This window comes from Epinephelus lanceolatus, chromosome 23, assembly GCF_041903045.1.
Source record: "Epinephelus lanceolatus isolate andai-2023 chromosome 23, ASM4190304v1, whole genome shotgun sequence".
Taxonomy (NCBI): Eukaryota; Metazoa; Chordata; class Actinopteri; order Perciformes; family Serranidae; genus Epinephelus; species Epinephelus lanceolatus.
In genome coordinates, this window is record NC_135756.1 from 10134302 (window position 1) to 10142881 (window position 8580).

General features: G+C 42.6%; 1 protein-coding gene across 1 annotated transcript in view; it reads right to left on the reverse strand.

Moving 5' to 3' along the window:
* The window catches only part of chrm2a (cholinergic receptor, muscarinic 2a), a 122140-nt gene extending 115226 nt beyond the window's left edge, over nucleotides 1-6914 (reverse strand). The window contains exon 1 of the mRNA XM_033614499.2: nucleotides 6744-6914. The gene's annotated coding sequence lies outside the window, so the exon portion shown is untranslated. The remainder of the gene's footprint in view (nucleotides 1-6743) is intronic.
* Nucleotides 6915-8580: the final 1666 nt, after the last annotated feature.

Below are 8580 nucleotides of genomic sequence, written 5' to 3' on the forward strand. Positions count from 1 at the left end.
TCGATGTAGCTTAGGTTAGGCAGGTAAAGTTATGTAGGTTAGGTTTGAAAAAGAAACATGGTTGGGAGTCCTTAGGTTTAGGCAATTAAAATTAAGTAGGTTAAGTTGAGGCAAGTAAAGATACGTAAATTAGATTATGTAGGTTAGGTTAAGGCAAGTAAAGTTATGTAGTTACGTGTGCTGTTTCAAGCATTCATCATTAAACCTGTCTTCTTACAGATACTTTCAGCCTTTTTATTATTTCCTTCTTTACTCCCGTCAGTGCACTTCTCACATGACCCCTCCTCTATTACCTGGGTTGTATAAAGATTGGGGTGTTTTACTTCTCATGTACGTACCAACAGTGCATGAGAGCAGTCTGTTATGTTCTGTATGGTTGACATTTATGTATTGTGCTGTTAGACATGCTGGGATATTTGGATGGTTGTTAGTTAATGTGTCTGAATAATCCCATGAGGGATGGGTCATGTAAATGACGAGACACAAAAATAAAATGTGCATTCGTATTCGTATCTACACACATTTGTACACTGCATGTTTACTGATGTAAAACACCCGTCATAAAATCTCATTTCAGCTCCTCCACCAAATTTCCACACACCAGCCGAGCCAATCTTCTGTTTCTACTCAGTGAGACCTTCCTTCAACACCCAGCCGACGCTGCGTGGACTTCCCAGCTCATCCACACGGAGCAAAAATAACATTTTTAATTGCGTAAAAATAAAATAAATAAGTGCGTAATGATAGCAAAAGAAAGCGATTAGAGCAGGAGCTCAGTGCAAATAGAGGAGCCTACTGCGGTTGAAAGCGTGATAATTAGACATTCCTTTCTGTGTGTGCCAGCTACACAGATTCACTAATGTGCACTGTGCAGCCGCTCAACAACCGAGAAGCTTATGTCCATGGAATGAGGCACCCCACCGGCTAAATTTAACTTTTTACAAAAGCAACCTTGCCTCAAACGCTGTTTCCACCACTGCCAAAAACACAGATTTAGGAATATGTGTGCATTCATGGTAGGTAGAAGCGTTGGCATGAGCCGCCTCCTTCAATCTCTCCTCCTCTCTCTGTCCTCCACGTGGCCAAGAAACAGTCATATTTTCTGTTGTGTGTGTGTGCATACACATGTAGCTATAACAAAGCACAGTGTTGGTTTATGTCCTCATAATTTCAATATGAAAACAAACAGCAAACACCCAACCATAGATCATACCTGTCCGTGTCATGTTTTCACCACAGGGGGCAACAAGCATCACTTTTAAACACGACCGCAAGAAATCTGTGGTCGCTCCTTAAAACGTGGGAGACAGATATGTGAATGAACATGCTCTGTCATTTTACTCTTATCTACGTTAACCAACATGCCAGCAGGCAATATTCATGGGAAAACTGCTCGCCGTGCGTGATGCACAAATCGATGCGTGCCATCATTTGCTATCACAGTCAGGCACATTGACACCTCCAGTAAGGAATTATGCACAGTCTATGATATCTGCATCTCTAATGTCATATCAATAGGGTTGGGGAAGGGCACTTGAAGACGGAGAAAAAAGACACGGAGTGGCATGTCTGACCTCGGTAAACCTCAGTGGGCTGGCAGAAATTGAAAAACCCATCAAATAACTGTTCAGTCACGGCGCATCCAAACCTCATCCATCACCATCAGGATGTCAAACAGGATGATAAGTGGAGATGGAGAGCAACAAGACAGAGAAACTTCTGCAAACTTGCACAGAAGCGAGAGCATCGGTAAGACTGGTGGAAGCCTTTATTCAGATGTATGTGAAAAGTTGTTTTAAAGCACTTAAATATGCCTTAAAATAGTACCAAGGAAACTAACACCTCATCTCCACAGTGTTGTGTCTGCATTTCTGTGTAGCATACAGAGTAGACTCCTTGTTTTTTAACGTAAGGAAATGCATCTCTTTACAGACCCTTAAGGATACATGATCCAGTCGTGTGGAATATGTGCAACAATTAAAGTGAGGAGGTTGGCCTGTTCAGTGTGCAGCCAGTGTTGTTAAATATTTTGGACTATTATCCACCCTGCATGCACTTTATACAGCTAGCATGCTACCAATGTTTGGTACCTAAATGTGTCGTTAAACTTTTCCCTTAGCAAAAAAAAAAGTATAAATAGATCTTTTCTGTCCTCTGATTTAAGTACTGAACTTGTAATAGACTTTATTTTGATAGAACAACCTTTATTTTGATACACTGCAAGAGATATGCTGTGCACTGTGGAGTAGAGAAATCCCAGTAGTAAACAAAGTCCGTGTGCGTATTACGAGTTTCTCCCTCGTCTTACACTTTTCTTATTCCCTCAAAAGCAATGGCTACAAGTAGTTGGTTATTTAACATGTTAGTTAACATCTAAGAATGATGTCTATGCAGTGTTAGCTCATTAGTGCGCAGATTGACATTAACAGTGATTCATTTTGGTGTTTAAATAACACTAATTTACATGCTAATGTTATTTAGCGTATCATTTGCTTTTAAGGGGCCGTACACATTTTTTGCACCTTTAAAAATTTTTTTTTCCCTTGCGCTCAAACGCTAGAGTGACATCGTTGCGGCACACATGCCTTCCAAAGCATCCATTTTTCAGGGCACGGCGGCTGCGCTTTGAGATAAAGCAGCGCACACCGCACACCGCATGTCATGTGACAAACAATCACAGCCGAAAGACATCTTTCCCTTCTTCCATAAATATCAGTCCGTGGTAAATATGAAGGAGAAGTTAGTCATGTTAGTGCAGGGCTGCCAGATCTTTATATGTGTCCCACAGACGATAGGCCTACACACTTACAAACAACGCCTGGAAGGAGATCAGCTCTGCACTCAGGATTTCAGATAAACGGGAACCTGTCGACGCACTCTTGAAAGCTGGCACCAAAAAGGCACAAGACTAGCACCCAGCGCCTGACCTCGCATGTTCTAGGTGGTTAAAGATGCGGCACTTACGCTGTTGATGGCTAGCGTCAGCACTTATTGACCACCTGTGTTGTTATTATATTGCAACTTGTTCCGCTAACTAGGAGACATTCTAAGTCTGTTTACTGTTTGTTACAGTCTCACTGATACATTTTCACTGGTCATGCATTAAGATGGCCAATACGGACACGTAATGGGGACAGTACATGAGCTGTATTAATTTCATCAAAACATTGGCTCATTCAGTTTAATGCTAATTAATTCTGGTACAGTCTGTCCAAAATCTGTCGCAAAAGTTCACATTTATCAACGTACTTGAGGAAAATGCAGGCTGGAGCTGGGAAAAAACAAAAAACAAAAATGTAAGCGTGTGAAGGAGTTTTGCAAACAAATAGGAAATCACAGAGGTTCTCAGAGGAACAATTAATCTTATATAATTTGTGTATGCAGCTGTACAGAGACAAAAACAGAACCAACAATACATGGCGACAATTCAGTGAGGATGTTGGCCTGTTTAGTGAAATATTTTCGTTAAAGACGTATACCACCACGCATGCACTCTTTTAAGTTACACTGCTAGCATGCTACCAAAGTTAGCTAGCTAAACATACTGTCGATTTGTTTGCCTTTAAAAAAAAAAAGAAAGAAAAAAAGGAGAAAGTATAAATGGTGTTGTTTGTTAGTTAATTCATCTTTATACTAATATCCTGTGGCACAGTGCATGCTTTCTATCCAAAATCTGCAAAAGTTTATTTCTAGCAATGCACTCGAGGTTAATTTCTGACTGTAATGAAATTAAAGGACTTTTGCAGCCACAGCGGAGATCATGGAGGCTCTCATATGGACTTCAGGTTGACTCACATACGTACAGAGTCATGTGGAAATGAGGCGTAAAGCTGAGTACATTAACAAGTATATAATAATACTGACAAAGCTGAGAGTTGTTACAAAAGCAGTGGGTCGTGCAGTGAAGCAGTCTTGTTTAAGTCATTACCACACGGCAGCACTAAGAGAAAACTGACTGTTTTACCACTTAAACATTACAATCACATTTCTACAATGGGCAATATGATTATAATGTGAATATGCAACAACACAATGTGCATACAGAGGCTTTTATTCACATCTAAAGAAACTGTTCACTCCTGCTGTGTTTTGAGAGCTTCTGTGATTGTTTACAGTGATTTATGAAACCTAAAGGTTTTCTGTGGGCCTGCACATTGTGTTCTCTATGGAAATGTAATGGGCTGTCAGAAATCTTTATCTACAGGTAAAGTAATAGCTCCTCTGTGAAGCCTTAGGTTCAAGTGTTGCAGCAGACGGCACCCAGTCATGATCAAGTATCCACCACAGATTAACATTCCCACAAAAAGCACCAAATTATGTTTTTCCTCGAGTACAGCAGCTGTGATCAGTTCGATATCAGGTACATTTTGATACCAAATATGGATCAGGGTTTTTTTGCCAGATGGATGAACAATATTCTGCACGCAAAAACTTGTTCCCCTGCAGGGCTATTTGAAAAACACCAGTGCGCGGCTGAAGTGATGGAAACTTTATAATGGATTCCAGACAGAAGCAAAATGCAAATCACCTCCTCTTTTTTTTGGCAAGGCACCAAATGAGATTCCCAATTGGAGATGTGCACGAATGTGCAAGAACAAAACCAGCATCGACCTACACGGCGCCACAATAACAGACACTAACGGCGACATCAGTGCTTTTTTTGTTTACCTGCCATCTCTTCAAACAAAACCAATTACAGCCAGCCACTTAATCAAGGTCAAGCCACAGCACTCATTCATGCACTGCACAAGCAAATGCCAAATGAATATCAAATCTCTGCTCAGGTTGGAGCCACAGGTGAACTGTGTTTGCAGTATTACTTGGGAACCTGCTGTAAATACTCATTTAATAACCCCTGATAAAATATTACACTCAAAATAATAATCAGACCCACTGTAGTCTGTGTTATAAAAAATAGTCCAGACATCCTCGGGAACAAGGAGGCTCATACAGAGCATACTTTGTCTTAGTGCCAGTGCAGAAATATCCGGAGAATCCTAATCTGATTTTCCTTCTCAGGGACAAAATTACTTTTCATTTTCAGTTTTCCCAGCTCTTCTTAAGCAGACTCTCACTCTCTTATTAATGTCACAGTGAAGTTAAATGATCCAAAACCAGAACTGCCTCTATCCATCCATCCATCCATCACAAGTCGCCCCACTGCACTGAATTATACAGCCAAATTATAGCACAAGTAAACATCTACTCCCCTTTTTCCACTCACATGTACAGTAAATGTCATCCTGATTCTAAAACACAACACAACATGCAGCCTCAAAATGTGGAAACGGAAAAGTAGCTCAATAAATCACAGCTGTACCTTCTGAACACCGAGTCCAGCAGCTTCCAGCAGATTTATGGGCAACAAGCTGAGAGCATAATTTGGGAGATCCACTCTGCGCGTAAAACACCTCAGCTGTAACACAATCCGACACAAACGTGCGCCGTCTCAAGACTGCTCTGGCGTTGCGCTTTTACGCAGGTAGCGGCTGCGACGCGAAATCACCTCTCAGCTTTAATTAGGTTTGTAAATCTTAACGCACATAGAAAAGCATCACTCCGTAGGCGGTTTGACTGGTTCTGTAATTGATCTGAAAACGCAGGAATCATATGGCAGCAGCAGCTTATTTGTGCATTTCGCTGTGGCGATCAAAGGCGCTGAAATCAAGAGTGGGTGATCGAATTGAGGAGACGAGAGAGGAATGTGCTCCTTGGTGGATACAGCCTCACACAGATCTGCATCTCTGCTGCGTGTGGACGATTAGACTCGAGTGTTTTTAGCCCAGATGGAAAATCAAAAGAGGAGAATTGTGGAGGAAGCAGCTGTTACATGACGGCAGGAATGAAACGACGCGGAGGACGCTTTTATCCAACGCGCATTAGAGTGCCACGAGCGCAAACATCACTGGTAAACCATTTGACGTTTCTTAAGTAATGATGAAAACACAGTTGGTAAAATCCCTTAAAGACAAAAGCTGCTGAGAAATCCTGATAAATTGGGGTTAACTGTGATTATTGCAGCGGAGATTTGAAGACAGCGCGCATAGGTGCGGGATGCTTGGATGTATTTGGTTGGAAAACAGAACGGATGACATTAAACGACACTACAGAATAATTCTGGGACTATTTTTAAGCTGCAGGTGCGCGCAAACTATATGACATAAACCACACAGAAAGTTCTGTTCCGCTCTCTCTGTCCAAGGTGCGCCATTTGGCACAGGCAGCTGTGGCTCAAGCGTAAAACATTTCGTCCTTGCGCTCATCATGCAAAGCTTCCCCAGCAGGAGATATTGGCAGGCCTGTTTTCTGCGCCGATTACATGGCATCACATCTTCATAACAACAATCTACATTTCTCTGTTGAGCTAAACCTTCCTGGAAATAAAGTTTGACCCACTGAGTGTCAGAAAACCCTCTCGGAATATTAGTGTAATGATCGAGCTTCGTGTTTTTACGCGCCGGAGGATGATGATTACAGGTGTCTGCGCGGCTGTGTGCGCGACCTGGCACAGTCCCGTGTCTGTGAGGTCTCAGGTTCGATCCCTGGCAACAACTAGTCCCTTCTGTCGGAGTGTCCTTGAGCAAGACAGCTTAATGAAACCTGCTGTCCGCTCGCTCAGTCGCCGCAGGAACAGGCGCTCTATCTCCTGCTCTTACAGGCAAATAAACCTGCTCGAGAATGATCGACTCCCATATTTTTTCCCCGTTCACAAGGGGGGATAGATTATCCAGGTATGGGCTTACCTGCTTTCATGCTGTCATGCTGGTGGCGTCTTTTGGTCCGCTTCATCGCACCGCGGCTGCATGTCTGAGGACATGCTTCTGGAGACAGGCTTTGGAGACGAAAAGCGCCTCGGCTGCACAGGAGAAAGTGGGAAGGTGGGGGAGAAGTGTGTGCGAGAGAGTGTGAGTGTGTGTGTGTGTGTGTGTGTGTGAGAGAGAGAGAAAGACAGAGAGAGAGAGATGGAGAGAGGGAGGGAGAGAAAGAGCTATAAGAAGGAGGCAGGCATTTCTTTGACGATAATGACAGTCGTTATTTGCCTTTTAGATTCGGGGAAACCAGGCCGAGCGTGTCCAGCAGCAGCAGCAACACGTGATTTAAAATATCAAAATCGCTCAGAGCCTTTAATTGTATTATTCGCCAATACACCAATTAAGCCTCGCGCCAGCGGGATCAGACATATGCCACCAATTTTCAAAGGGAATTTAGCCCATTAGGACTTGGTTCAAGGCACTTTCATATTTATTTAATGCGTCTGGAGGCTATTTAACTACGATTTCATTCATTTTATTTCACTTGTTGGCAGAAGTGCAAGATTTTTTATGCGTGTGTGTGTGTGTGTGTTCCCATTCAGAAAATAAGGGGGAGATTTACCGCAGCTTTACGCACACTTTCAGCACCGAGGAGAGCGCAAATTTGGAGAGGGGAGAAAGCAAAATGTGCCAGTGCATGTTTGAAAATTTCACCTCTTTAAGATCACATATAATGGACATGCTGAGGGGGCATTGCTCTCTGTAACTCCTGTCACCCAAAGCACGCCGCAAAAGTCTCCAAATTTAATTTCCATTCTCAAAATCCTATTTCCAGTCAAACAGAGGAGCAATCCGCCAGTGGGAGGGAGACAAATCAGCTTCGGAATATCTCGGAGCAAGACTGAATAAATCACTAAACAGCTCCACTTAATTAAATATATCTCTCGCAACTAATTCCAAATGGAAACAATTAAAAGCAGACAATAGAAGAGTTTTAAATTGATGTCCTGCGCCCTCGTGCTTTGTTCCCTCCTGTCCATGAACTCAGTCCCCTGCAGGGAGCCTGTTGACTATCTTTGCCATGAAGTCCTGCTCTTCGTCACGTTGTATACATTGTCCTCTCCCTCCTCCTCCTCTCTCTGCGTGTGCAGACAGCTGCTGAAGCCGAATGACTCGTTTTATCATAACTGACTGGCACTTATTGAGATTTAGCCGCTTAACACTTGTTTGAGAAAGGATAATTCCCGCCTGATTTATTACAACGTTGCATCTGAAAATAGGGCTGCTGGTATTAAAGGCTTAGTGTGAGTTGACATTATATTTACTTTTTAAAACCTGCCATACTGTAAGAGCCAAGATTGGTGGGGGGAATAAACCGAGGATGGGAATGTTTTACTGACATCTACTGGGGGAATAATCTCAGAAGACTGTGGCTGTCTGCCCACAGGAAGTGCAGTTTCACACACAATCAGCCCTCTGCCTTCAGGTCCGCTCACCACACTGACGGACAGGTAATTTTATTTTAATGAATATACTCCCACAAGGCAAAAAAAAAAAATCAGCCTCCTCCTCCCTCTCAATGCTATCACTCCAGATTTCATCCCATCACCGTTAAAGAGTTTTCAATTTCGAGGAAAAATAAGACACCATTAGGCTCAGTTTGAATGGTGCCATCCTCAACCTTAGCTGTCAATTAAAACCTATCAAGTACCAGTGGTTTAGGAAACGCATACATACTGTACTTGAATTATTTAACAACGTGGCTCTTGTAGCAAGTGAGAGGTATAAATTGGTGTGGTGAGCTTGCATATGAAGCGGGAAGCTTCTG